The 26187-nt window shown below is 41.6% G+C and overlaps 1 long non-coding RNA gene across 1 annotated transcript in view; it reads left to right on the top strand.

The window, feature by feature from the left end:
- LOC107204123 overlaps window positions 1–25624 on the top strand; it is a 69115-nt gene extending 43491 nt beyond the window's left edge. Inside the window, exon 8 of the long non-coding RNA XR_004497595.1 lies at window positions 23112–25624. This is a non-coding gene — a long non-coding RNA (uncharacterized LOC107204123). The remainder of the gene's footprint in view (window positions 1–23111) is intronic.
- Window positions 25625–26187: the final 563 nt, after the last annotated feature.

Raw genomic sequence — 26187 nt, 5'->3', positions numbered from 1 at the left:
ATCAGGCTTGGTGAAAGAGTAAGGAAAAAAGGCTGTTTGGGATCAGTCAAGCCCTACAGCCAACATTATATCTATGTGCAGCAATGGGACTAAATCAGGAAGAAATGGTTTGGAAATGCTGGCACAGAGAAACCTTTCTCTGTTTAATTCCTTCTGCTTCCCCAGCAGCTTTCAGTTCATGTTTGTTGTGGTTTGTCCTAAGTCCTCCATGCTTTCTTCTTGCTTGCTAAAAAAAGTAAGCCATTGGTGGCCAGAGCTCTCCTGCACTGAAGTGTAACTACAACAGAAGCATTTGGGAGCCTGTTGCCTGCTGTTGTTTTGTGGGATTTTTTTAGTGGGGGTGGAAGGAAAGATTGCACAAAGTTTGGGAGTTAAACTGGGCTCTTTGTATTGCTAAAGCATTTTGAACTTTCTCATTTACTTATTCACTGGAGGAAGACACAAGACTATACCTACAATAAAGGCATTTATAACGCATGTCAAACTGCCCAGGGAGAGTCCTTCACTTTTCTCTTTGTAATTCAAAACAGCATTTGCATCCTTGCTGGAAGTGGAGCCCTCCTCAACTTTCCCTCACTCTGGGGAAAGGAAATGCTGAAGGATGGAACAGTTAAACATACATGAACCCAAGCATCTCCTGTGCAGGGGAATTTCACAGGAGAAAGGCATCTGTTGCCTGCTGAAATAGCTGCTCTCCAGAGCTGATATTTAAAGCTTCAGGCTGTCTGTCACTCTTTTGAGATCTTGTTTTCCCTGTGAAGGACCTAACACCATCCTATAACCCAGATAACAATGATCTGTGTGGGGCTTACCATATACTAAGCGCTATGCAAAGCTGTTTGCAAAATTCTTCATATGCATATTGATTTTATTAGAGTAACAAAATCCTTTTACAGCTGGTTTGATTTGTTCCTGTTGTTTGCTTGTGAGTTGGTCCTCACTAATGCCTTAGTACAGCAGAAGAAACAAATATATTTTTTATTTTTATTTACCTTGGACTCAGACCTCAAGCTCAGTAATATCAATATTAGTTCATAATAGTAATATTGCTTCATTGGCCTAAATATACCTGGATCAGGGGCACATAACATCAAAGAAAAACATCTCTTGCACATAGGTATGAAAGCAAGAAGCTCTCTAAGCATGTCCTACCTGTGCACCACCAGTAGAGCATTGGTCAAGCATTTCCCCCTGACTGGGGAAATGCAAAGAGCATTTATGTCTCTTACTCAAAAATTCACCCACATTTCCTCTATCAATATTGATGGAATTTAGGTTAAGATTAGTGCAACTTATAATGAATTAAGAAAATCTGTTCTGTCTGCCCTGTCAGATAGGGAATAAAGGGTTGCTACACCTTCCCAGTGCTAAGAATTATCTGTTTATATCCTCCTGTGTCCTGTATTATCAGATTTGACTGGCCCTATTAGTTATCTCTGCAGCAAAAGTTATTATAGTTCCAATGAAATTATGCATTTCCTTAAGCTCAGATGTAACATTTGATTCAATGACTGATGCAATTTACCACTAAATTCCTCAGAATGGCTTAATAACAAACTGCATGAAGAAGCAATCCACTTCTGTTGGAGCTCATTTGTACTGATCTAATCATGTCAATCTTTGCAGTCTCAGGAGTAAATTATGTAAAGGAATTCATGCTTCTTGTTTTCAACCTCTGATAATTTAGAATGTGCTACTCAACTTTCCTTTTTCTTTCTGAACAAATCACTTACATTTTGAATCCTAATATGATGGTTTCAACCATGCATTTACTTTTGACTTCATAACTGCCATTTCACTGTCTTATTTAACCTCCTTTATGGTTTTGGTTTTGTTTATTTTTTTCAGGTTAAGTAACCAAGATCCAATTCACATATTTTTTAAGCATGAAAGTTATTTAAAAAAGAAGCAATATAGTCAGTGAAGATAATAAGGTCCCATGGAAAGGTACTTGGATAAGAATCAAGAAATCTAGACTTGGTTTAGATGTCTTTAGATGTCTCTCTTTGTGCCTGTTTCTTATTCCACTCTGAAGAGAAACTGAGGCACAGTTGTGGTTTCTTTCCTTTTCCCTACACTAAGTGTGAGGGAATACAAAACTTTTTTTGTCGTTTTATTATGCAAATGTGCAAAATGTGATAGTCCAGTGTCAAAATACTCACTTTTCTCTATTTGAAAAAACAGTGGAGAGCCAGACATGTTGAACATATCACTGTGCACGTGTGATTAACAGGACCAACACAAGCATTCCTGGAGAAACATTTTCACATCAGTAACTCACAGGTCTCTCAATTTTTAATCAGACAGACAGTCACAAACTTCCTTGCAATAAATTCCATCTGCTCTTGCTTGACCTGAGTCTCACCATGAACCTCAGAAAATATATATATATATATATATATATAGCATGAACAATGAGCTGAGAGACAGACAGAAGGTGCAGGTGAGCCCAGAGGAGCTTGGGCCCCAGGGCTGCCTGCCTGGCAGCCCACAGAATAAGGGTGCTCCTCACCAGCAGCACTGCAGAGAAGAGCACCTGTGAGCAGCTCTACTGATGAATGTGAAGATTTAGGTTACCTCCCCATCCTTCCTTCCCAGAGTTGAGAGTTGTCTCTCTGCTTTGGCTCAGTTCTCTGCTCTGAACCAAAGGGGGCATTTTTACAATAGAATAATCAGTTAGCAGCCACAAAGAGTCCTTAGAAACTACTGTTTGCCACCTGTCGTGGCTGGCCCTTTTCAGGAGGGCATGTGGGCTGGGCTGGAGTCACAGGGAATCTCCTGAGCTTCACACAGGTTTGTGCCCTGCAGCTAGCTGCTCCAGTCGTGATGTTCTGCCAAAGGCAGCATGAGGTTGAGGCCTTCCTGCCCCCACATTCTCTTCTGTGCCCATGGGTTTGCGGCTGACCTCTAGGTCACTGCTCTTTCAAACTTTGGGAAGCCTCACAAAGCTGAGCAACCCCCTCTTGCCCAAACCTCAGCTGGGAATCTGTAAGTGAGAGGTGCTGCAGGGGGAAGGTGGGGAGCTGTCTACTGTCACTCTGGAAATGGGATCTCCAACAATCTCCCCAGTCTGGGAAAACATGGTTTCAGTTTTCTCTTTTGTAACAGCAATCCATGTTGTCCATTTAGATTATAGACCTGAATGGTCAGATTATGCTGTCAAAGGCTTATTTCTGAGAGGCTCTGTTGAATGGGACAGGTATCACACCTCCACTTGTTCTTTCCATAGCTCTTCTAGCTGATATTTTACACCCTGCTAAGATTGAAGATGCCCTGAACCAGACTTGAGCAGCAGAGAGGACTAACATCCCTCCCAGAGAGAAGGATTGCTGCTGACTGGAGCTGAGATTTTCACACCAAAAGCAAATTTACACAAATATATCTCTGAATCACATGCTGGGCTTGGGACCAAGCAACAAAAATAGCACTGCTGAGTTTTTTCTCTATTTGGTCATTGAATTTAGATACCTTGAACTTCAGGAAAATCTTAGCTTTGATTTTAAACACCTTGAGATCTGAAGCACCCTGGACTACTGGGAGATGGTGTTAGCAGAGAAGTGTTCAGTCACAATAAGCCGTGGAACCCAGGCTTGTGGTTTCCAAGGGACCCACCTCCAACCTTTTATATTGAAGTCTAATTAATTCAGCTGCAGACAATATCTACCCTGTCCTATGTAGGGCATTGCACTGTTCCAAGGCTCATTTGAGCCTACAGTAATATTTTACCTGTTGGAATGGGTCTTTGCTCCAGCTAGTTTAAAGGCATGTTGTGGCAATGAGTAGGTGGGGTGTATTTAGCTGTAATGAAAACATTACCATTCTTGATCTGAGCAGCTGAAGCAAGAGGAACCAGAGAGAGAGAAAACTACCAAGTGGAGCAAGGAGGGGGGCAGAAGAGGGGAAGAGGGAGTGTTTCCTTGATGAAAGTCTAATGAGTTTACAATTCCAAGAGAGAAGCACTTTTGGAAAGACTATACATGGATGAAAGGGCATGGACCCCTAAGCAGGATGATTCTACATAGCTGCCACATTGCTTAGTAAATAATCATGTCAGAAAGGTTACCCAGAGGATTGGGCAATAGCTGCTGCCCAGTGCTTCCTTTGCTGGGTTCTAGGCAGCATGTAGCTGGGATCATTGAGTTGGAATGTTCTTGGACCCTCTGAACAAAAGTGGACATTGCCCATTGCCAAATGTCACAGCCAAATAATTTCAGATTCCCAGGTGTCCCATTTTTATATTTTCCAAAGTTGTCAGGTTGTTACACTCAGGAGTTTTATTATAACCTGTGGTATTTAGCAGGGAGTATGTCAGATTCGCTGTGAATAAACTGTTTTAGAGGTCTACTGTCCACTATATAATTTTAAGTCTTTTACCTTTCATCTCACAGCTGGAAAATGTTTCCAGTGAATGCTGAGAGCCAAGGGCTTAGTGAAAGGAGTGCTGGTTCCACGGCAAAACATCTGAAGCAAAGTGGTACACTAAAAAAAGGTAAAAGCAAAACTAGCAGGTTAAACATCAACTAGTTACTGCATATAAAATTATTAGGATAGATAAAATAAAATTATTTAAATTTTGAAGTGCTTTGGAGAGGAGTATCAATATGAAATGCCTCTGCTGAAAAAGACAGAAGAGACACATTGGCATCTGAGACAATTCTCATCAAATGCTGACCATGACAAGCCCCACTTCCAGCTTGCTGTGTTCAATCACCCACTTGTAAGTGCCACAGCTCCATGCAATGGGGCATGCAGGCAGGGCACGTGGTTGTACATCTACTTCACAGGGAGGTTTGTGTGCCTTGGACTTGGGGTTCTCAGCACTGCTGTGCCTCTTGTGTAACAGTTGCTTCACTCTGAGCAGGCAGAGAGTCCTCCCCCTCCCCCATATGTTTGGTTGCTAATTGCAAACATGAAGGACTGACATTCTGATGCCTGCTTTTTCAGCTTCCTCAAATTCACACTTTCAGACAGTCTGCTTTCAAGCTGAACTGCCTTCTTTTCATGGGTGTTTCCATGTGAGTAGCTTAGACTATTCCACCTAGCAGCTTTCATAAATTTAGATGCTATGGACATCCACGGTGGGCTTTTTTAGCCATTTTTTTAGGGTTGTTAGGTCCACACTCATTTTGAAGTGAGCAAGAAGCAGAGAACATACAATGTACAGGACACTTAGCTTTCTTTGCCTAGAAGAATGCTAGGAGATCTCATGTCTGCTGAGGGCAGAGGCCACACATATTTACAATAGACTAATAAAGTGTTATCTTGTCAAAGAGCAGATTTTCCTCCAGGTAACTTGTTCTTTTGCTGTGCTCAACATATCCAACATAGACCATTGTCACTCTTCCCATAGAGGGTATTGATATTAGTTCCGATTGTTGCTTTCTTTATGAGAATTAATTGTCTCTAAAAGGGTGCAGTTGTTTGCCTACTTCTGTTTCCCTGCCCATATTAGCAATAAGAACAGAATAAGCCAACTATGGCAAAGCATTGCCTCTGCAGCCCACAGCCTAGAAAGAAAAACATGTTTCTTTTCATGGCAGCTGGGGAAGAGACCCCCAGACAAGACGTTTTTGTTCCTGATTCTCCCAACTCTCCCGCCTTTCTAAAGCTAGGTCACATCTAGTCTCTGACCTGTTTGTCACTCCTCTCACCCCACCAAGCTGTTGTGAACATCTCCTGTCCTAGTCAGTTAAGGGTCTCTAATTAGTGACATAATAGTTAGGCAATGAATGAACCAAACCTGCATCATAATGAAGGATGAACATTGTTAGTGAGTCACTCTGCAGCAGGGATCCAGAGCTGCTGGAGTGGTTTGTTTTCCCAGCAAGCTGCAGCTGGTTTTAACTGGGGTGTATCTTTTATATGTTCTGCCTCAGGGCTAAATTACTTCAAATAGGACTTTGCTGCATGGCTGGAAAAAACAACCATTTTTTTGCAGTTTTCCTTTCGAAGGGATAAGTCTAAAACATCCTTTTCTGACTGAAGTAAAGTAGTACCTTCAAAGCCAATCCCTTTCCTGCAGTGGCAATTTTCAAAGGAATTGCTGGATTTGTCCATGCAGGGCACTCACTGAAGGGGTTGTGTCTGTGTCCCAGGCTGCAGGCAGCTGTGTGCCCACAGAGCAAGCAGGGAGAGGTGACAGGCATGTCACCCACCACAGCCCATTTTGCCATTACTAGTGGAAGGCACAATGTATATTAACACCTCTCTGATTGCTGGATAAAGCTTTTCTAGGGTGAGGCACAAACCAGTAACACTGTACACAATTGACGTGGGTTAGTGGTTTACCTCAAAAAATGGAGGAAATCACTTAGCTCTTTAACCAGAAGATTACCACAGCCATAGTGGTTTAGCATCAGCATGGGTTTGGTGAATATTACTTAGAGATAGAGAAAAGAGAGAGTCCAGCGGCAGAACTTGGTGATTTTCCATCATGGCCTTGAGTGGGCAGAAATTGTTGCTGGGTTGTGGGGATGCCAACATCCAGAACCAGGGCTTCCCAGTAGTAACTGCAAGGAAACTAGTATCTTACCCACCTACATGTTTTTTCAGCAGATTTATTTATAGCTTGTCTGTCATCCAAACTTCCTACCATCCAAGATGCAATTTGTATGAGATCAGTCAGGTTTGGTCCTCTGGACATTGCACTGGACACCCCCACAGAGGGTGGAGGGGTTGCATGGCAGTGAGACACAGCAGGTAGAAAGCAAAACATATTGCCCTGTTCCCATCTTGGGAGCCTCTCCTGAGCAATAAGCAGATGCCTACCAGTCCTGGCAGACCACCACCACACTGCAGATTTTGAGTTTGTGGGAGCCTGTAGGTCAGGGAGAAATGAGACTCACAATAGGTGTCTTTGTCTCAGTGAGTCTAATCACCCCAGCTTTCTCTTCCAGTTAGCAGAGAGACAGCTTTCATCATGGAGAGATGCAAAGCAGCTAAGTTAGGTGCTCACTCTGAACCTTCCTGTAAAGGGTGCCTTTTTAGTTCATTAAACTTGAGGAAACTAATCTCACAGGGTTTTCTGGCTCCCATTTACATCCCTAACATCACCTGAGTTTCAGGTTGTACATGCTTCATGTATCCTCTTGCATGTTCTCCAGGACCAGGCTGGAATTTCTTAGAATTTGAAAGGTTTTACTGTGTTTTCAGTTAGTAAAAAAAGTTGAGTTTTGCCTAAATCGAAGGGCCTCCAGACACGAAGGAAATAAAGTTCCGGATAAAGCTGTAAGGAGACATGGACTGTGCTCTGCATTGGCATGGAAACCCACCAATTGCAGGGTTTGTAAATAATGTGGAAGTAGATTATGGCACTTTTTATGCCTGATGAGTGTTTTAGAGTGGCTGTGACAAAGTGGCCAGTCCCTTTATGAGTCCATATAACTTTAATACATGTGGCTTGCCCTGGAAATGGGATCTCTACACAGAGGTTGCAGAGAATGGCCTCATGCAATTGGTAACACAGAGTAAGACACAGTAGTGAGCCTATAAACTCCTTAGGTATCTCTCCATCTTCAGGCCATACATTTAAGCCTGGTCAGGCCTAGTTACACATTGCAATGAAATGGCTGAATCATCCCTAGAAACCTGCAAGGGCAAACCTGAAGGAGGAAGTAAACCATTGCAGCAGCCCTGACACACACAAGAGAAAGGATCTCCAGATACCTGCTGCATGCAGAAGCAAGGCCCACCTGCTGTGTTAAAGAATAGCACCCCTGAAAGAGACTCTTGCATCTGGCAGAGTAAGGAAAGACAACAACTGCCATATGGGGAGAGCAGCAAGATTTCACTGGGGCTTCAGGGATCCTCAGTGATTGAGGAAGGAAGTCACTGTAAACCCACAGAGTATGCTTACAGTCCAGTTCAGCAGAGATACAGAAAGCAGATCCCATGGTTGTACATGGCTTAAACACTGCTGAGATTTTGTCTGTCTGTCACTGAAAATCTCTGTAGAACAAAGAAAAACTGAGACATTTAGTCAAAAGAAAACTACCTCCAAAAGGTAGGCAGGACACATAAGGTATGTTTTCTACAGTACCAGCTCTTGTCACAGTTGGTTCTCATCCAAACTAAAAGTGCTCTAACATTTTACAGAAGGAAAAAAATGGAATTTCCATGGAAGTGAGAAGATACTTTGAGTCCCTCTGGAACAAGCATTAGCTGTCTCAGCCATATGTGGTGAAAAGGATCCTACCTTGTCCACCTCTGCTGTATCATCTACCCTACCCTAAAAATAGCCTTCCATCACTGAAAGAACTCCACTTCTGTTCTCAATCTGGGTGTTTTTCCTGCCTTGAATTTGTGTAGTGCTGTCACCTGTGTCAGGTGTACAGGCAGAGTGAAAAAGCCATCTGTACTGACTAGCAGAGGGAATTAAACAAAAAATGCTGCCTCGCAGTAAGCAGGACACCTTGCTCTTCTCAGATTTCCATTTTGGCCTGGAGTTAAGCTGGGTAACTTTTCTGCTCACCCATTTTACCAAGCTTTGCAAGTACAAAAATATTTGCTCTGTCAGGGCAGAGAGCAGCCACTGTTTGCTACAGCCTTAATTCCTTGAAAATGTTTTCTTGTGTCTTCCCATTCTCATCTCCTTTGGCTAAACTCCATCACAATTAGCCTTTGTAATGCAAACACCTTGGTATGACATGTTAGGATTTGTTCCACAGGACCAATTTAAACAGAAAGTGTGCTTGTAACTGTTTAATTGAACTGCACTGATATGCATGTGCCAGGGAACATTAATGTCTTCTAAACTCTCAATTGTTTCACATTTATGGTATTTTTCCAGATGAGTTGTAGCTGAAACTGTATCTTTAATGTCCTTAAAATACAGCACAGCAACCCATACACTTACTGAACTCCACAGAGCATTGGGTGGAAAAGCATTTGCTGTGTCAGATTTCTCCAGTAAGTATTTCTCCTGACAGTGGCATGTTGAAAAACCATGTAACTTGTGAGATCTGATAGCTACAGTGCTTTCAGAAAGAAAGAATAGTGTCATGAGCAAAGGTTAACCTACAGTGATTGATTTACTTAAGTTTTAAGCAGTCATGCTGAACCTTTGGATAAATGTTTAACATCGAAAATGTGTTGTTCATTTTCATGACACAACAAACAAAATCTCTGTAATTGCTGGGACATAGCAAGGTTAGCTAAGTTCTCTGCCTTCAAAAACAGAGCTGTACTACTAGGGAAGAATATGAAAAACTACTTTGCCTTTGAATGGGATAATACTTCAGCTTAATCTCCCATTTATGGGTTTGTTTGAGAGGCTGAGGAAAAGGTTTTCCCAAACAAGATGGGACATCATAAAGATGAGAGATACAAAAAAGTATTCACCAAAAAAGTGTAGTTCTTTATTGGCCTGCTCTAATACCTGTTAATCCCCTTTTTTAGTTGAATGTCAATGTAATTAATCAAAATGTTAATTTTGGAAAGGGAAGGTTCGAGTGTTATCCATTTCCCTTCTACCTCTCTCCAATCTCCAGATGTTCCCCTTGATACCATCAACAGGAGAAGGTTCTCAGCACCTTCACTCACCAAGGATGCAGCAGAAACAGCCTGTCAGAAGGATCAGAGGGTGTCCTGAGCTGTGAGGGCACCAGAGAACATTGAGCAGCCCCTCAGCATTGATTTGCTGTGGAATGGGAAGTCCTGTGGCACTGGAAAACAGAGGCAGTGAATTTAATGCTGCTACAGTTGCCATTGAGTGCTTCTGGTAGTTCCATGACTTTTTGGTGCTGTTTGTTTGTTTGTTTGAAGATGAAGAAAAGTCTTGTCAAGGTAGAATGACATACAGCTGTCAGGGGATAGCCAATGTCAGTGGTGCTGACACCTGTCAGGATGAATACTGAAGCATCTATCAGGCCAGAAGAATCTTAGGAACGTGACCTAGGGAACTAAAAGACCATTTTCCAGGATAAGTGGGGCCAGACTCTCTCATGAAGTCAAGCATCCCAGATATAATCTAGCATGGGCATATGCCATGGTGCAGACTACAAAGTATTCTTTTGACTTTCATCATCTCCTTCAGGATGGCTGGAAACTGTCTATGAAAAAAAACCATCATGCCTGGGAAATCAGAAATCTTACTCTCCTTTGGCTGCTAGCAAATTGCAGGAGAGTTCTCTTCCCCAGAAATGTGTTCTCCTGCTGTCCATGTTCTTTAGTTTGAGATCAATTGGGAAGGAAGGACAAGTGTCAGGGTTGAATCCTGATTATTGTCCAGCAGGACAATTCCTACTGGAGAATTATAGAGCAAGAAGGTTGTACACAAGGCCCCAGAGTTGGCTTGTGATTGCACTGGATCCAAATGCTTCCCCCTCAAATGTTTGTCTTTGCTTATGGGGACCAACCCAAGTAGCTGCAGCTGATGCCTCTTTGGAAAAAGTCAGCCTCTTACAGCACTGATTTTAAATCCAGGGTCAGTGGGTAGGCTACTTTCAAAAGGCACGTGAAAAACAATGAAGAAAAATCTTTCAACTTGACAGTACCTTAGGAGGTCTGTACTTCCCTTGGAAGTCTGGTCTTCATATCAATAAAAAATGTTGAAAAATCACAGTTTTTGAGAGTTTTAAAAATCACAGTTCTTGAGAGTTTTTCTGTAACATGCCAATTACAGCTGCTCTTGTTCCTGTTCTTCTCTAGAGTCCTTTTCTGAGGGAAAAAAAGTAAAAGGTAACCTAAGTTAAGATATCTGCAATAAATCCAGTAAATCCTTTTTAACTTTATATAAGACCCATATTTCCATTTAGGCCATTTTACATTCATTAGAGTCTACATGGGATTTACTTAATAAGTAAGTAGAGAAGAACATAGATAATCCCTCCCAGCCTTAGTCTGAGGTTCTTATTTGGGCAAAACTCCAGTGACGTCAATGAGTCATTTCACCATGTAAGGATTTCAGTAGTGGGCCCTATCAGATTAAATAAAATTTTGCCCAAGATTTTACTCTACAAAATTATAGTAATCTCAGACCCTGGATCTTCTGACTGCAACTAAGGTGCAGAACACTGCCAGTTTAAAAGCATAATTGTATGAAATCTCATGGGACCTGCATGCTATATGTTTGTCTTAGTGTGGTACCAAACTGGCTTCCAAAATGTTTGTGGTTTTGGCCACATGTCATCTTTAGTAAGAAGGTGACAATTATGGTAAATTTTGGACTTGTTCACCATTAATTATGAATATCTCATACTCCACTTATATAACAACAGCTATAAGTCCGTTATTTTTTAATTTAGTCAACTCTATAGGTAATCAGGAGTGGCCTGGACCATTTTTTTTCTTTCTAGATGTGTAGTTTGTGGGATTGGAGATTCAAGAGGAAAGGGAGAAGATTAATTACCCTAAAGTGATCTCTTCAATGTTAGAGAACTGTATTCTCCAAAGTGCAACATGATTTTACAGAAAACCTATCCAAATTAGGACAGAGACATTGAATCTTGTGAGAAAGGAGAGGGACTGGGTACAGGGACAAGCCTGCCTTTTATGAGTGTGTGATCTCTCTAGTGGAGGGAACATTGTCAACAATTCATAAGCTGTTCTTCAGGTCAAAAGCAGTAAGGAAGAAGAATATGTTTCAGTGGTCAGACAGACAGATCATCAGTCTTTCCATAATCCAAGATGTACAGAGGAATCTGGCTGAAAGGTCAGGTCTAGAGAGGCTCTGTTTTTGTTTCCCTTCTGATTTTTAATAGATACTCATTTTCACACAGTTATTTAATCTTTCTACCATATCCCCATCCTTGATCCAAAGTTCCAGAGGGAAAAAAAATAGCTCTTTTCAATGTGCAAAAACTCATATTAGGATGGAATAGGGAAACAAACTGCAAAGCCCAGGTGCCCTAAAAGTGAATATTTAAAGCAAATTTTGCTGGCCACAAACCTCAGTGATTGGATGGATCCTGTGGAAACTATTTTTTTTAGCAGTCTGGTCTCACTGGCACATAGCTCTAAAACGGTGTCATCTGAGATATTTTCTGCATGAAAAATTAAATGTGCCTGATTTTTCTTGGGAGTTTGAATTATTTTAACGAAACCCTATCACCCAAAATTCTGGAAATCTGAGGCAGGAAACAAAAACCTTGCAAATCAAATAGGAAAATACATTCTTTCTAAATCCCAGCTAAACTCCAGTGTTTACTGGGCTGAAGTCTTGGAAACATTCCTTTAGAGAAGATAAATCTCCGGGGTTTGTGACTTGTCCTCATCTATGTTGTAACACGATGAGAGCATTGTAAGGTAATAAGCAGAGGTATGCTAATACAGTGGTTAAATAATGCCTGACATTCCCAAGGACTCTTGTGTGGGAGTCTTTCTTCCACTGAAAGCACAGGTTGGGCTGATGGACAAGAGCACTGCTGTGTCTTCCACAGCCCTATTCACTACCAAGTCACAGAGAATATTTCATACCTGAAAAGCCTTCAGAAGGTTGCCTGATCCAACACCCCCAGCCAAAGCTGGGCCAGTCTTGAGATAAGATGACATTTAGGTCAGCGCCATCGAGGATCTGAGCTTCAATCAAAGTCAATAAGGGAGCCCTTGATCCGAAATCTGATCCAGCTGCTGAGAGGGTCTCCTGAAAAGCATTTTAATCAGTGCAAAGGCTCACATTGACTTCCGTGGGAGCTAGGTCAGACATCAGTTCAGTGAGACTGCCTGCCACAGTCAAATCACGGGATAACACAACTGAGCTTTTGTTGGCAGCATTCAAGGCGCCAGATTGTGTTCTCTCCTGTATTGGTGTCTATCCAAAATAACTCCATTCACGTCACTACAGCAATTCCCTACTTGTTCCTGTGTAATTAAGAGAAGGATCTTTCCCACTAGGTTGGTGAAATCACTCAGCATTAGGGCTAGGGATAATCTGTTCATGTTCATCACTGTCAGCATGAAAAGATTTAAGATCCTCTGCAGGACTGAACTTTTTCTGTGGGCTTCCATGTTGAAGTTGTAAAAACATAAAGGTTGCTAATAAGGACTTTTCAAAAATTAACCTCACCTGGCTCTGCAGTTTTGGAATACCAAATTTTCACAGCCTATCTCAATAACTGATACATATTGACTATGTGGGTCCTGACATCTCCTGGGAGCTGTACTGAAGAAAAGATTTGAGCCTGTGCCCAACTCCAGCTGATGTAGTAAATACTGGAGACAAGGCAGAAGATGTCCCCCATTACAGGTTTTATTCCTGTGATATCATATAGTGGATGTTGCAAGCCAGAAGAAAAAAATTTGCAAGCTTTAAAATCAGAAACTTCTGAATAAATCCAGAATCATAAGCAGAGCTAACAATGAAACCACCGTGACATGGTTCCCTGAGGAAATTTTTCACCGTGACATTTTTCCCTGAGGAAAAATCTCAGAGGAATAAGGAACAGGAGAGAACTGGAAATGTCAGAGGAAAATCTGGAGAAGTAAGAAAAAGGAAAAAAATCCTTTAGAATTTGATGTCAGATTTCTCAAATACTACTACACATGCTATTTTATGCTAACTATTTATTTTATTCTAACTTTAGCATCATTGCTGCTATGGATGACAAAAGTGCTGAGCATTTTTGGCAGCACAGAATTTCAAAGTAATGCCTCTTTAAAATAAGTCAATCACCCAAGAGGAGTTGCATGGTGTTGTGGTTTAACTCCAGACAGCAGCCAGGTGCCACACAGCCACTTGCTCAAAAATATAGCCCCACAACAGCCACTGTGAAGAAAATCAGCTTGCCCCCTCTGAAACCAGCAGACATGGATACAAATCTTCATTTGCAATACAAGAGAAACTTCTGTTATCATCTATAGACTAGATATTTTTGACAGTTAATTTTTATCAGAAAGGAAAATACAGAATAAGCAAGTGCGGACAGTGATCCAAATGGTGATCCAATGATCCAAAAGGGAAGCACAACTCTGGCTTCAGCAGTGGGAGAGATGCTCAAGAACAGAGCAATCTCATCCTCCCCTAACTGTGACCCAACTCACCCAAACCTCATCTGAGCAGTCAGAGTTAAGCAAAACAGGCGTCCCTGGGGTGTGAACAGTGTTAACACAGGGACAAGTGGCTTCATTCATGGTGATTCATGTTTCTCCATGCAGTAATGGGCATAACAAGGTTGCTCTTGGATCTGATGTTTAACTTTCTGAATATCCTTTTCCTTCTGATTAATATGAACATCTCAGGTAGGCATGCTTCTAAACATCAACATACAGAGGATCCTGTGAACAAAATGCACAGGAAAGTTGCGTTCCTTACTATTTCATGAGCACTGGGCAAGCATCAGCTGTAAATTGATGCCAGAAGCCAAGCCTTCATAAAACTCTTCTTTTCAGGACATATGCACCAGGGGGTTACATTTCACCTGGGTCACAAGGCAGTAAATGCCCTACTTAACACAAGTCACAGCCGGTATCTCAAGTTTTGAGGTGATTTTTTATCTTGCTATTTGTTTTGCATCAGGGCCAAGTTCTTGTTCAAATCTCATTGTATTTCTTCAAATGTTCCTAGGACATCATGTGTTGGTATAATCCTATGATTGCTTGGATCAATTTAACCACTCCTTAAAACATCAAAAATGGCTAATAATCCACAATTTAAACTAAAATTCTTTATGTGTGAAAAAAAAGACTGGGCACCAGGAGAATAATAAACCTGCCATTCATTGTGTGAATTATTTTCCAACCCACAATCTAAAACACATCTCTGGTTAAGCCTTGAAGTAGGTCTGTGATGTGCATAAGTGAGTAGTAAGTGCCTTCTAAATTTTCAGGATCAAACTACTTCGGTCCTGATTTTCAAATGTTCTGCCCAGCTGAAAAATATTCATGTTCAACTGGAGTTTCAAGGACAGGCAAAAAGTCAGGCTTAGGGCTTTGACAGTAAGATGCAAAATAATGATCACTTATTTGAACCCTCTTATACTTGATAATTTGACATGACAGGCTAGGCTAGTGGCAGAACCTGAAGCTCAACCTAGGTGAGCAGATTTCATAATCTTATGATGCAATACCTTTCTCACACAATGAATCTTCTTCCTTACTGAGTTTTTAGGGTTGTATCATAGCTTTGCTCATCAATTGGTCAGCAACATTTTTATTTAAAAGAACACATTGTCGTTGTCTACTCATTAATCATCAAATCAGATATTTCATCTTTCCTACTAGTCCAATCGAGTAAAGAGTCAGGCACACAATTTCCATTTCTCTTTGACTTCTTCCACATACTCTGGCTCAGACATTAGAGCTCTTCTGGAAGCTCCTTAGGTTTCAGACACATGTGTGAGGTTGTCCTTGCTTTGTTAGTTTTAGTGTTTTAATGACCCTTTAACTTGGAATTTATTTCACATCACAGTAGAAAAGGGTGCTTTAAAAACACATGGAGGAGAGATGCTCTTCATTTAACTCTTTACAGATGTCACATTAGTCATAATAGGTAAAGAATGTATCTCCTGGCTTTACTCTGAGCTGTAGCAAATGGCTTTGACCCACATCCTCATAAATTAGAAGGTAAGCAGAAACTTACACCACTACACCTTACAAATGTAATGAAAATCAGACCCGTGACATGTAACAACTCTATTTATCCTCTCTGATACCCTTTTGTGCCTCAATTACAGCCATGGACATAATGATCAAATTACACAGAAATTTTCAGTGAGGGTTTGGCTTATCTAGTTATTCATAAATAAGAGGATTTGATTTTCACACTTTAGTACAATTTCATTCATGTCTGAATTGTATACTCTGCTTACACTGCAGAAATGGCCAAGCAATTACCCTTAGAGGTTTTGTGCTGCCACATGATTTTTTTTATTGCATCATTGAGGGCTTGACTCTACACCTCTGAATTTAAAAACCATGTTATTACCATAGCACTACCACAGAAAATATTCACAGCTTATGTCTTGAAGGCTTCTTGCTTTCCTACATCAAAGAACTCATATAAAAGACATGATTCTCTATCAGTAGGTCTTCTGTCTAGTTTCTGGAATAACTATGATTCAGAACTACCTGCTTTTCAGGGAGGATGAAGATAAAACTAAAGCAGCAGAGCTTTCGCTCATGTCTTTTTAGTGCCATGACACAACTTGCCTGGAATCTGCTGTCTACTCATTCCCTCCCTGCCCCAAATAGCAGAAACCAGCTGCAGGTTTCCCTGTAGCTGGGCATTATGTGATCTTTCACTCCACACAGCCTGCTCCAGGCCAAGGTTATTACCTGTCCCTGCATCTGCAAGGGAAAAGGGGGCCCCAAGTGAGTGGCTGGTTTGACTCTCAGTTTCTGTGTCCAGACCCTGTGTTTTGTAGTTTTGAGGAGTTTAGCAGTGAGGAATCAGCTCCGCTGTCCTCCACGCACCTATTCAGTAGAGTATGATGATGAACCAAACCAGTGCAAGAGTTTAGGAATAAGATAGAAAAAACAAAAACTGTGCTTTTCCCAGAGTTTCCTTATTAAGCAGACAATGCTGTAAAAACTACGTTTTGCTCTATTTGCTGTGCAGCTCAGAACATTTCCTAACAGGTGAGACTAAATCCAGTCAATATCTGTTCTGTAAAGTGATGGGGCTTGCATGCCGTGCTGCCAAAGGATCCGTTTACCAAATTGATTGTCCTGGCAGTTAAGGAGAGAATTACCAATGCTTTCAATGATTAGTTTCTCTTCCTGTTTAGTGTCCAGTTACACTTAGAGTGTAAAGTTTCCCCAGTAACAATTTCTCTACCTATATATATTCCAGCACTGCCCTTAATATTTGCCATGCATTTCACTGCAGTAACTTCTTTCTTATTGAAGTGGAAGACACCAAATGCTAGCTCAGATAAAATCTCACTGAAGCCAGGGAGCAGACATCAGTCTTGAATTTGGCCTACAGTCTGTGGTACTAAGAAAGAGGGCCACAAAACGAATTGTTGATATATGTGCTTGCTAAATGGTATTTTCACCTCAAAGCATACTTGAATCTTAGAAGAATGCAACTATTTCAGCTTTCTTGGATGATGTGCCAATGGTACAGCCTGCAGCTAATATGGATCATATCTTTCTTTTAGTTATTCCAGCCCAATTTTATTGACTCAATGTGTTCAATGTCTCTCCTATCATGTTCATTAAGAGTAAATATCACAGATTCTAGATGATAGCTTTTTGAAACAAATCCTTAGCAATGGAAAACTTGTATGAACTGCCTGAATACCCACGTAAACCTACAAACTGCAGATCTTGCTGTGTTCCTGCAATGTCTTGCTATCTGTTTGTAGTTATGCCATTGTAGCTTGAGAACAGTAACCATGAGAAGAAAATTTGCATTACTGTTTGCTCAACCACCTGGCACAAACCCCACTCTGTCGTCTTTTAGGTGATCAGAAATGGAGAAGGCTGGGCAGACATTTACTGTCTACAACAATAAGAGGGAAAAATAGAATTGGATTGCTTAATAGCTGTATTAGACATAATATGTACACCATATAAAAACACACATGCAAAGTGATAAATTAATTGCAGATGGAGTACAGTAAGCTCAGCCTCCTGGGAGTTAGACAGTAATATACAACAACAACACCACAGTCTCCAGGCCGTGAATCCACCACCCACATCCAACACAACTCAGGGCTTCTTAAATAATTATGCCAAATTGTAATGCAAACAGTGTACAGAAGGAAGAACAAAGAAAATATCTGATGTGTCTACCCTAAGGCTCTTCCACAGATTAGAGAGAAAAGCCCCAGGACTGGCATGTTATTTTCTTTGTTCTTTATATTTTTCCCGGTTGTTTGCATTCATTTTGGCACTGGATGATTTAGAGCACCCTTAGTTTTGATGGATGCAGGTGCTGGTGTGTGCATGGCACCTTAGTAAATAATATTACCGGTGTGGGTTGCTTGAAGTGGCTCTGCTATCAAGAGTTCTGTCTTAATTTGAAAATACATTTATGTGAATAAATAATGTCTTAGAGTTAGATTCATTTGTCTTCTTTGATTTTTGTGGTGTTCTAATTAAGGCTCCAAATACATATGAACCAGAACAGTGAGCAACTTACTTTCTCTCATTACAACTTAATGTATGGTGGAGATGCAGGGAGGAAATAATTTCACACACAGGAGCATTGAAGGAGACTGTGGGTTTACCAATAGCAGTTGAGCACCACAGGACTCAAAACCCCAAGATGCGCAATTTGGGAATGCCTGCACCTCTTCTGGTCACAGAGGAGCAGGGACATCACCATCACAGTCACAACAGCGGTTCCCTGCTCCCTGAAAAAAGGGGTAGCCTATGGGGTAGGTTTATAAGAAGTTTAAAGAGAAACATATACCTTGGCTTGTCGACTGAAAAGTACTGAGCACAGGAAAAAAAAAGCACCAATTACCAGAAATGTGAAGGGATTGAGAGGAAAGTTTGAAGGCACTGACTGAGTGATGGTATGAGGAGAGGTGTGCATAAATATTTGCAAGGGCTTAACACTCAGTGGAGAGTGGAATTACTTATCTAGGAACAACAGGATGAGCATGATAAAGTGGCCCTGTAAATGTGATACAGAGCAGTGCTGCAAGGTGGAATGTATAGCTATGTTGTTCAGCGAAAACAGGCACCAGAAACAAGAGCTGCTCTTGAAACACGGAGCTTGGCTTGATTAGGACTAATTTTACCACATCCTAGTGAGGAAGAGGAGCTCCAAGAGTGAGCCACCATTGCATCTTCAAAATTCCCCAATATACCTATCACCTCTCATCAGAAAGACCACCCAGGAAAACCACAGCACGGGAAACCTCAGAGACTCACTGTCTTCTCTCTTGCAGGGTTTTCCCCACACACTGTGGGGGATTGTATCCTGCATACTCACCTGAAATGCACTCATTTTTCTCTTGATCAGCAGTAGAGAATTAAGAGCATGCTGGTGTACAGAGGCAGGGGAAAGGGGAATGTGAAGAAGAACAGTAAATTCTTTGAGTCTTATTTCCTACAGAATATATATATTTTTAATTTCCATATGGAGATGGCAGAGGAGACTAAGAAGATAGCAAAAAAGAAAGGATGTCCATACATCCCATATTGCATGAAACAAAGGTGATTTTTTTTGTCTTAATGGATGAACCATTAAGATGATCTTTCCTTATTCTGCATATATCTTTTCAAAAAGATATGGGTATGTCAAACCATGATGTCATACTGTTAATTTACTTTCTCCAGAGAGAAAAATTAAATAAAACCCCAAAGAAAACCAAGAACAACAGTAAACCAAACAAAAAACCAAAATAGTTCTCTAAAATAGGACTGAGTTCAGAATGCTTATGCTCTCTCAGCATAGGAATTCAAAACGTTGTAAATCTAAGAGTGTTGATGGAAATACTTCTCACTCACACCCTATATAAATCTGGAACCAAAATTGTCAGGAGAAAAACAAATATTTATCTCTATCACCAGCTGATAAAGAGTGGAAAAAAAGACATATGGGACAATGGGGCACAGTGCCTTCCAGGTACTGCTTTGTACTTTCCACAGGCATCAGCAGCAGTGTCTTAAGGCACTGTGCAAATGCAGCCATTGTGATGACACACACAGTCCTTTACGTGATCCAAAGGCATGAGATTAACATGAACATTTTTGCTTGCTCAAGATGGTGATGAAAGCTCCCACCTACAATAATGGTCCACTAATTTCTTAAGGAATTTTCTAAGGATGAGAAAAATGCAAAAGACATTTATAAATTATTCTAAATCTCAATAAATACTTCTGGGTTTTTTTTTTTCTCTTATATTTTTTCCTTTGAAAGGTAGGATTTCTTTTTAGAGGTACTTCCTCATGGGAAACTGCTGAATATCCCATCCTCTTTCTCATTCAGGTCTTGGAATGAGTCATATTCAGCTCAGCTTTCCTTCCTTCCTTATTCCTCAGCCATTCAGAAATGCTGCTGTTTCTGCCTACTCTGTATTGTCCTATCCAGGGTGACCCTTTGTATCTAAAGAACCTTCCAACCATTAAAAATAGGCTTCCTTTTTCTTCTCTTTTCCTCTCTTCATTCTAAGACCACCTATTGATGTCTTTCTTCATTTTGACTGCAACATTTGAAAGGACAGGATTTAACTTGTTGACTACCTGTCCTGAGCTGAGAACCTGACTCTGCTGAGCTCCATTTAATGGTGTCACTCAAGTATTTTCCTTGTAATCATAGAATCACTGCAGAAAATCATAGAATGGTTTAGGTTGGAAAGGACCTTAAAGATCATCTAGTTCCAACCCCCTGCCATGGGCAGGGACACCATATCAAGTCGCTTAGAGCCCCATCTAACCTGGCCTTGAACACTTCAGCTTCTCCTCATCACTGCTGGCTGTGGAGTCAGTATGGCAACCCACTCATGTCCAGGAAGGCAGCCCAGCTCTCAGCCAATGTGACACCTTTTCCACTGGCTGTGTTTTACTGAGTGGGGAGAGGGGAGAAGGGTGACAGAATGAATGTCCTGGTATGTCTCCCACTGCTATAAATGCCATTCAGTGCAGCACAGAGCAGGTTTGATTTTATTTCAATTTTTTCATAAGGCACAAAAGTATGAGATCGCAGTTATTTTGTATGAAAGTCTGGCCTGAGAGGTGAACTTTGCTGTTAGAAATATCAGCATTCAGCTTCCTCCTACTTTTATCTCATTCACAAGTGAATTAACCTAGTAGGGAAGTCTATAAGAAAAATAAATTCAGGCTCAATTCCTCTGCTGGTACAAACTGATATTATTCATAGCAGTTAACATCAGTAAAGGTCAAACTTTTTTGGTAAAACTTTAATGCTTGATCTCATTTTCTTTCTTTCTTTCTTCTTTTTTTTTCCCCCTTTTTTTTCCTTTTTTTTTTTTTTTTTTTTTCCCTGAAGGCCTCCCTTCAAAATGCAGTTGCTGAGATCATAGTCTTTGCCTATCAATCCCCTACTGTCAGTTCCTCCTGTCTTCTTTGATTCACTCTTCAGACTCCCTTGGCTTCAGGACATGAAGGTCAGGCTTTTTGTATCCAGTTTGAATGCTCTCCACAGGCTGATCTTTCTGCCTACCTGCCCTTATAAAGCCTGCACTGTCAGAGGGTGCCTGAGTTCCCACCCTTTATGAATAGAAGGAAGCAGAAGAACCCATTGCCCTCTACTCCTTGGGGACCTCCAAATGAACAATGAACCAAGTCCAGCTAAGCAACCAAACCAAACCCAACAGGCCACCAAACAAACTGCAGGATTCCCATAAGGGTTCGTTGTAGTCTGTAAACCTGAAACTATTTCTAAGCATGAAATAACTGAAAAACAAAACCTAAGGCAAAATTGGCCTAGGAGAATTCAATACAGTGCAGAGCAATCTTGATGATGTATGGCAGAAATGCCAGTGAGCTATCCATTTTCAACAGATTTTCCCTTTTCCTTCCTGAAAATCAAAGTAAAATTCAGAAGATACAAGCTCATGAAAACCAGAACCAGGAGACAAGCTTTACTGTGTCCACAGACACCATGCCAGCAAGAGCTGCAGATGCCCCAGCACAAACTCCCTGTGGTTCCCTGTGCCCTAGGAAGGACACCAGGCTGTGTTCAAAGGGCAGAGCTGGGCAACACCCCCTAAGTGCCAAAGAGCAGAGGGCCAGGATATCCATAGGATACTATGGAAGTTCACCTTTGTAAAGCTTCATCTGCCCCTGTTCTCTGGCCTTAAACTTGAGGCAATGGTGCTGCCTGCTAAGGGTGCCTGGTGCCTGGCCCCTGGCTGGGACACAGGCCTGACTTCTTATTGTATGGAAATAGTAGAAAGGGGTGGAGTAGGGGAAGGACGGAAGGGAAGAACTTGGCCCAAGCAGTTCTTAGCCTTACACAGGTTCTAGGCTAATATCCATACTACTAGACTTTCTTTCCTTCTAGATGAAGGACATAGATTTAGAGCAGTGAATGTTCTGTTAAAACCTCTTCTGAATGAGTCAGCTCAAATCTGTTCTCTTTTCCTTTCTGTCTGCTTCTGCAAAGGCTCTGGCCTTGTTAATTGCCACAGTTTTCCCCCTGCCCTCACTTGATTATAGATCATTTAACAGGCATGAAGAAAAATGTCATTTGGTTGCCCTTTAGACATTAGCCGGAAAGTGACAATAAATTTAAAGCAAAGTTTTGGGATAAAGGAAAAACTATTTCTGAAGAATGACAGTATGTGCTAAGCATAAATCTTGAAGCTTAGCAGCTGAATTTTGAACCCATGCAATATTACGCTGCCCTGTGTCATTAGCAAGCTGCCAAAATGACAGCAAACTGGATTATCTCCTTCATAATGTAGTCTGCTCAGCACAAAACAAATGACTGCTGACTTTTAACAATGTGCAGCACCACTAGAGTGAAACTGTGTTGTGACCAGAGGCAATCCTACATGGAATTACCTCAGAAAATGAAGCGAGGCAATCCTACATGGAATTACCTCGGGAAATGAAGCTGCAATTAATCTTTTCTAGCTACACGTTACTCTAGGTTCTTCTTATCAAAATCATCTAATTAAGCACTGCATTATTTCCAGTTTCATACAAGCCTAAGTCCCTTGATGTTATTGGAGTAATAACACTATTGACTTGGAGCAGTACCAGAGGAAAGAAAGGCATATGCTGCACATATTGCCCAGCACAACCACATCATCATGGTTTCTCCCACTCAAAGGGTGTCTCCAACACACCTTCTAATCACCACCTTCCAGGAGAAATTCAAAGTTTAATACTGTTGCTCTCAGACCAGAAGCTTATGCTGTCAACCAAAATAGCAGAAATATTTGTGCCAGAGGGAAATGATGACAGATCTCTAAACAGCTACTGTCTTTTGGTTTACAAAGTCTCTGTTTTATACTGAGTCATAAAAAAACTCTGTACAGAGATCTGGTCTTCCAACTGATCATGAAACTGAGCATGAAAATCCAGCTGAAGTTCTTCCAGAACTTAGCAGAACAGGACTCATTTTCACTCTTTCAAGATGAAAGATTTAAGGAATTGTATTGTCAAGCCTAAGTACAACATCCTGCACGTGTCTCTACTGAATTTCATCCTACTTTCTCCAGTCAGTTTTCCTAAGGTGATGACATAATTTTAAATTCCATTCCTCAGCCTGATGCACTGCAGATTTTTCATATTTTTGTCTTCCTCAGATCTACCAAACTCCATCACTACCAACCTTCAACATGACTACTACCAGCCTTCCACATCACCGCTGAAGACACTGAGCTATGTTGGGTCAGAGCAGCCTCAGCTGTCCATCCTTCACAGCATCCTTCCAACTGGGCAGTGACTGTGCCACCAAACTGACCCTTGAAAGCCACATTTCTCTAGCAAGTGAGAGATTGCACCAGAAAAGGTGCAGATCCTCAGCACCCCTGAAGGGTGGCAGTCCCAGGTATGGATGTTGGCTGTACCTTGGAGAGCATCACGGTGGGAACTTGTATGGATCACCTGGGTCTATGAAAGAGTGAGGCAGAGGATGGGCAGCACTGTAGCTCAGTCACTCTACCTTGTGTTGTGTTCCCATTCATGGGGAGCCTCCTAAATCTTGAGGGACCTGATGTTTTCTCCATGGGAGCAGGCACAGAAAGCAAGTTCTCCAAAGGCAACCTCCAACTGTGGTTGTTTTACCTTTCTGAGAGATTGAAGGCAGCGTTTTTGTGCAGAAGCTGGGTGTGTCATTCCAGGCAAGCCTAGGCAGGTGGGCCACGTTGCATGTTCACCTGCCTTTTTGGCCCTTCCCTGCAGGCTGAGCACACACAGATGTGGGCAGCCTGTCACAGCGTCAGCCAGGCCACAGCTGCCTCCAGATTTAGGAGCAGGCTTCTGCAGACTGAGCAAGCTGGCCTCTTCAGCAAGGCAGGCGTTTTGCTAATTTTCTGCGTGCATGTACACATCTCCACATGAGTACTCAGCTTGATTGGCTGCTTCCAAACCACCAGCACCCTGGACAAGTCACAAGGGAGAGGCTGCTCATCTCACTGCCAGCTGCCTCATCAGTCCCGACTGTGTGTGACCCCCAAATAAGAATTCATCATGCAGCAGAGCTGACATGATCTGAGAGGAGATACAGATGCCCATAGTCAGCTTTCATAGGAAGTGTTCTTCCTAACCCTATCCCAGTTTTAGAAGAAATACAGGACTACAGAAGAAAAGACTTCAGACCCCAGCTCTTTATCTCTTTGACTGGAATCTGAAATAAAACCCTCAAAGAGACTCTTAGATGATCTAGATTAACATCTCTGATATGTTTATTTAAATTATAAATCCTGGAGGATTATAGGTGTGTATGAACAGAGCTTGGGGCGATAGGGCTTTGTCTGTGGTGGGGGCACTAATAAAACAAAGAAGTCCAGATTTCAAAAGCAGTTAGGAATTTTATTAGGACTTTCTGGTAGATCCCTGTGAGTAGGTGGATTTGTGGCATCTTTCTGGGTGGCAATAAAAATTGGGTTTTTTTACAAAAGGACTGTCCTCCGTCCCTACTAAAAGTATTTCTACTTTGCTAAAACTCCGCAATGATACACCAGAAGATGTCACAATACAGTGCACTGAATTCAGAGGTGAGCATTGAGTGTTCATCCTCATGATACATAATTGATGTGTTGCTCTATTTCCTCATGTTTGGGATAGGTCCTGCACTTTGCTGTACTCAGTGGGAAATTGCAGGTAAAATGGGGGTGATTCTGCTAAAAAGTGATTCCCCTGGTTTTCCCTAGATACAGTACTGGTCATATGCATGTGCCTGAGTTTTCAGCAGAGGAACAGTTCTGTTAAAGACTGAGCTGCTGAGCCACCACCTGAATTTGTGGAAATTCTTTTCACACATGTAATTTATTTAGTAAAGCTTCATTCACATCAATGACTAAAAAGATATTTTTGCTTTTGCACATTTATCCTTGATCTATTGAATATTTTCTTCCAACTACCAATCACCAAAAGGGCATGTGTTTTTATGTGTGCGTGCAGCACAGTTTTGCCTAAATAATTGCCATAGTGCTTTGATGTCATTAATAAAAAAAATAAATTAAAAAGGATTCATTGCTGCAGCTCAGAAGTCTGAAGGGCTTAATGAAAGATGTGAAATCCAGCAAGATTGTAGTCCAGGCTCATGAAAATATTCTTCATGCATATTTCATATACAAGCAATTTTCCATTTCTTTTTCCCTGCTCACCTCCCAATAGTCACTAAAGAAATGCATGTTACTCACTGAGGTAGAACCTACATTTTTTTTAATGTCAGGTGCTGGTTTGATGACAGTGTTGGGATAATTCCTAGAGACTGCAATACCCCTGAAAAGCTGAAAGGTTGGACTGCTGGAGTCTAAGCTATGGATCTGAGGTGTTCCAACTAAAATGCCAAGCGCCTCATATCTGCTGTGAAATAAAAAACAAGGGGAGACCTGGATCCCATGTGCACACACACACACACAAAAGAGGAACAGTAGCAGAGCATTCCTTCATCAGCACGGATTTTCACCACTTTAACATGACCACAACTGAAGGATCCATGCAGGGAAAAGTCCCCCCTAGAAGTTGGCTCTTCAGGGATTAAAGGCATATTAGTTCTCTCTTGGTACCAGGAGACTGGAGAATTGCATAATGGGGCATACTGAAGAGTTTCTGAAGAGGAAGTGAGTCAAAGTTTGTTATTTTCAATGCAGCCAGGATTGTGTTTTCTGCCACTTGTTGAGGGGGGCGGGGGGGAGGGGACATTGATTTACCCAGCATAGCTGTGCTACAGGAATCACAGCCAGGATCAAGAGCAAACATCTCAATTGCGACATCCTGGCAAGAAGCTTGTTCTAACAAGTAACTATTTTGAGAAGAGGGAGAAAAAACAACGAAAGTTGGCAAAAAGAGCTGCAAAGGGCTGCATTGCATGCGGATGCTCCCTCCTGCTCCCCAGACCTTGCAGACCTGGCTGTGCTGTCCAGACTCCTGCTGCCTCTGCTCTGCCAAAACAACTCTGTGTCTCTGAAGCTCTCCTGAACACACACAGTCTTTCTTAACTCTCTCTCTTCTTCCTGATCCATGGTTCCCATCCAGCTGCCAGCACTCCCTGTGCTATTGATGCACAGTGTAGTTGCAGCAGATCCAGTTTTCCCTGCACTGTTTGTTCCCTAATGCCTCAGGGTTCAGGTGCACCGAGGGGGATTGCACCATGTACCTCAGGCAACACTGCCTGCCTGTCACTACCCACAAGATCTGAAATATTCATGTAGG

The sequence above is a fragment of the Parus major genome, chromosome 1A, assembly GCF_001522545.3.
Source record: "Parus major isolate Abel chromosome 1A, Parus_major1.1, whole genome shotgun sequence".
Lineage (NCBI taxonomy): Eukaryota > Metazoa > Chordata > Aves > Passeriformes > Paridae > Parus > Parus major.
The sequence above is the reverse complement of the archived record's forward strand: the minus strand, read 5'-3'. Positions and strand labels throughout refer to the sequence as shown.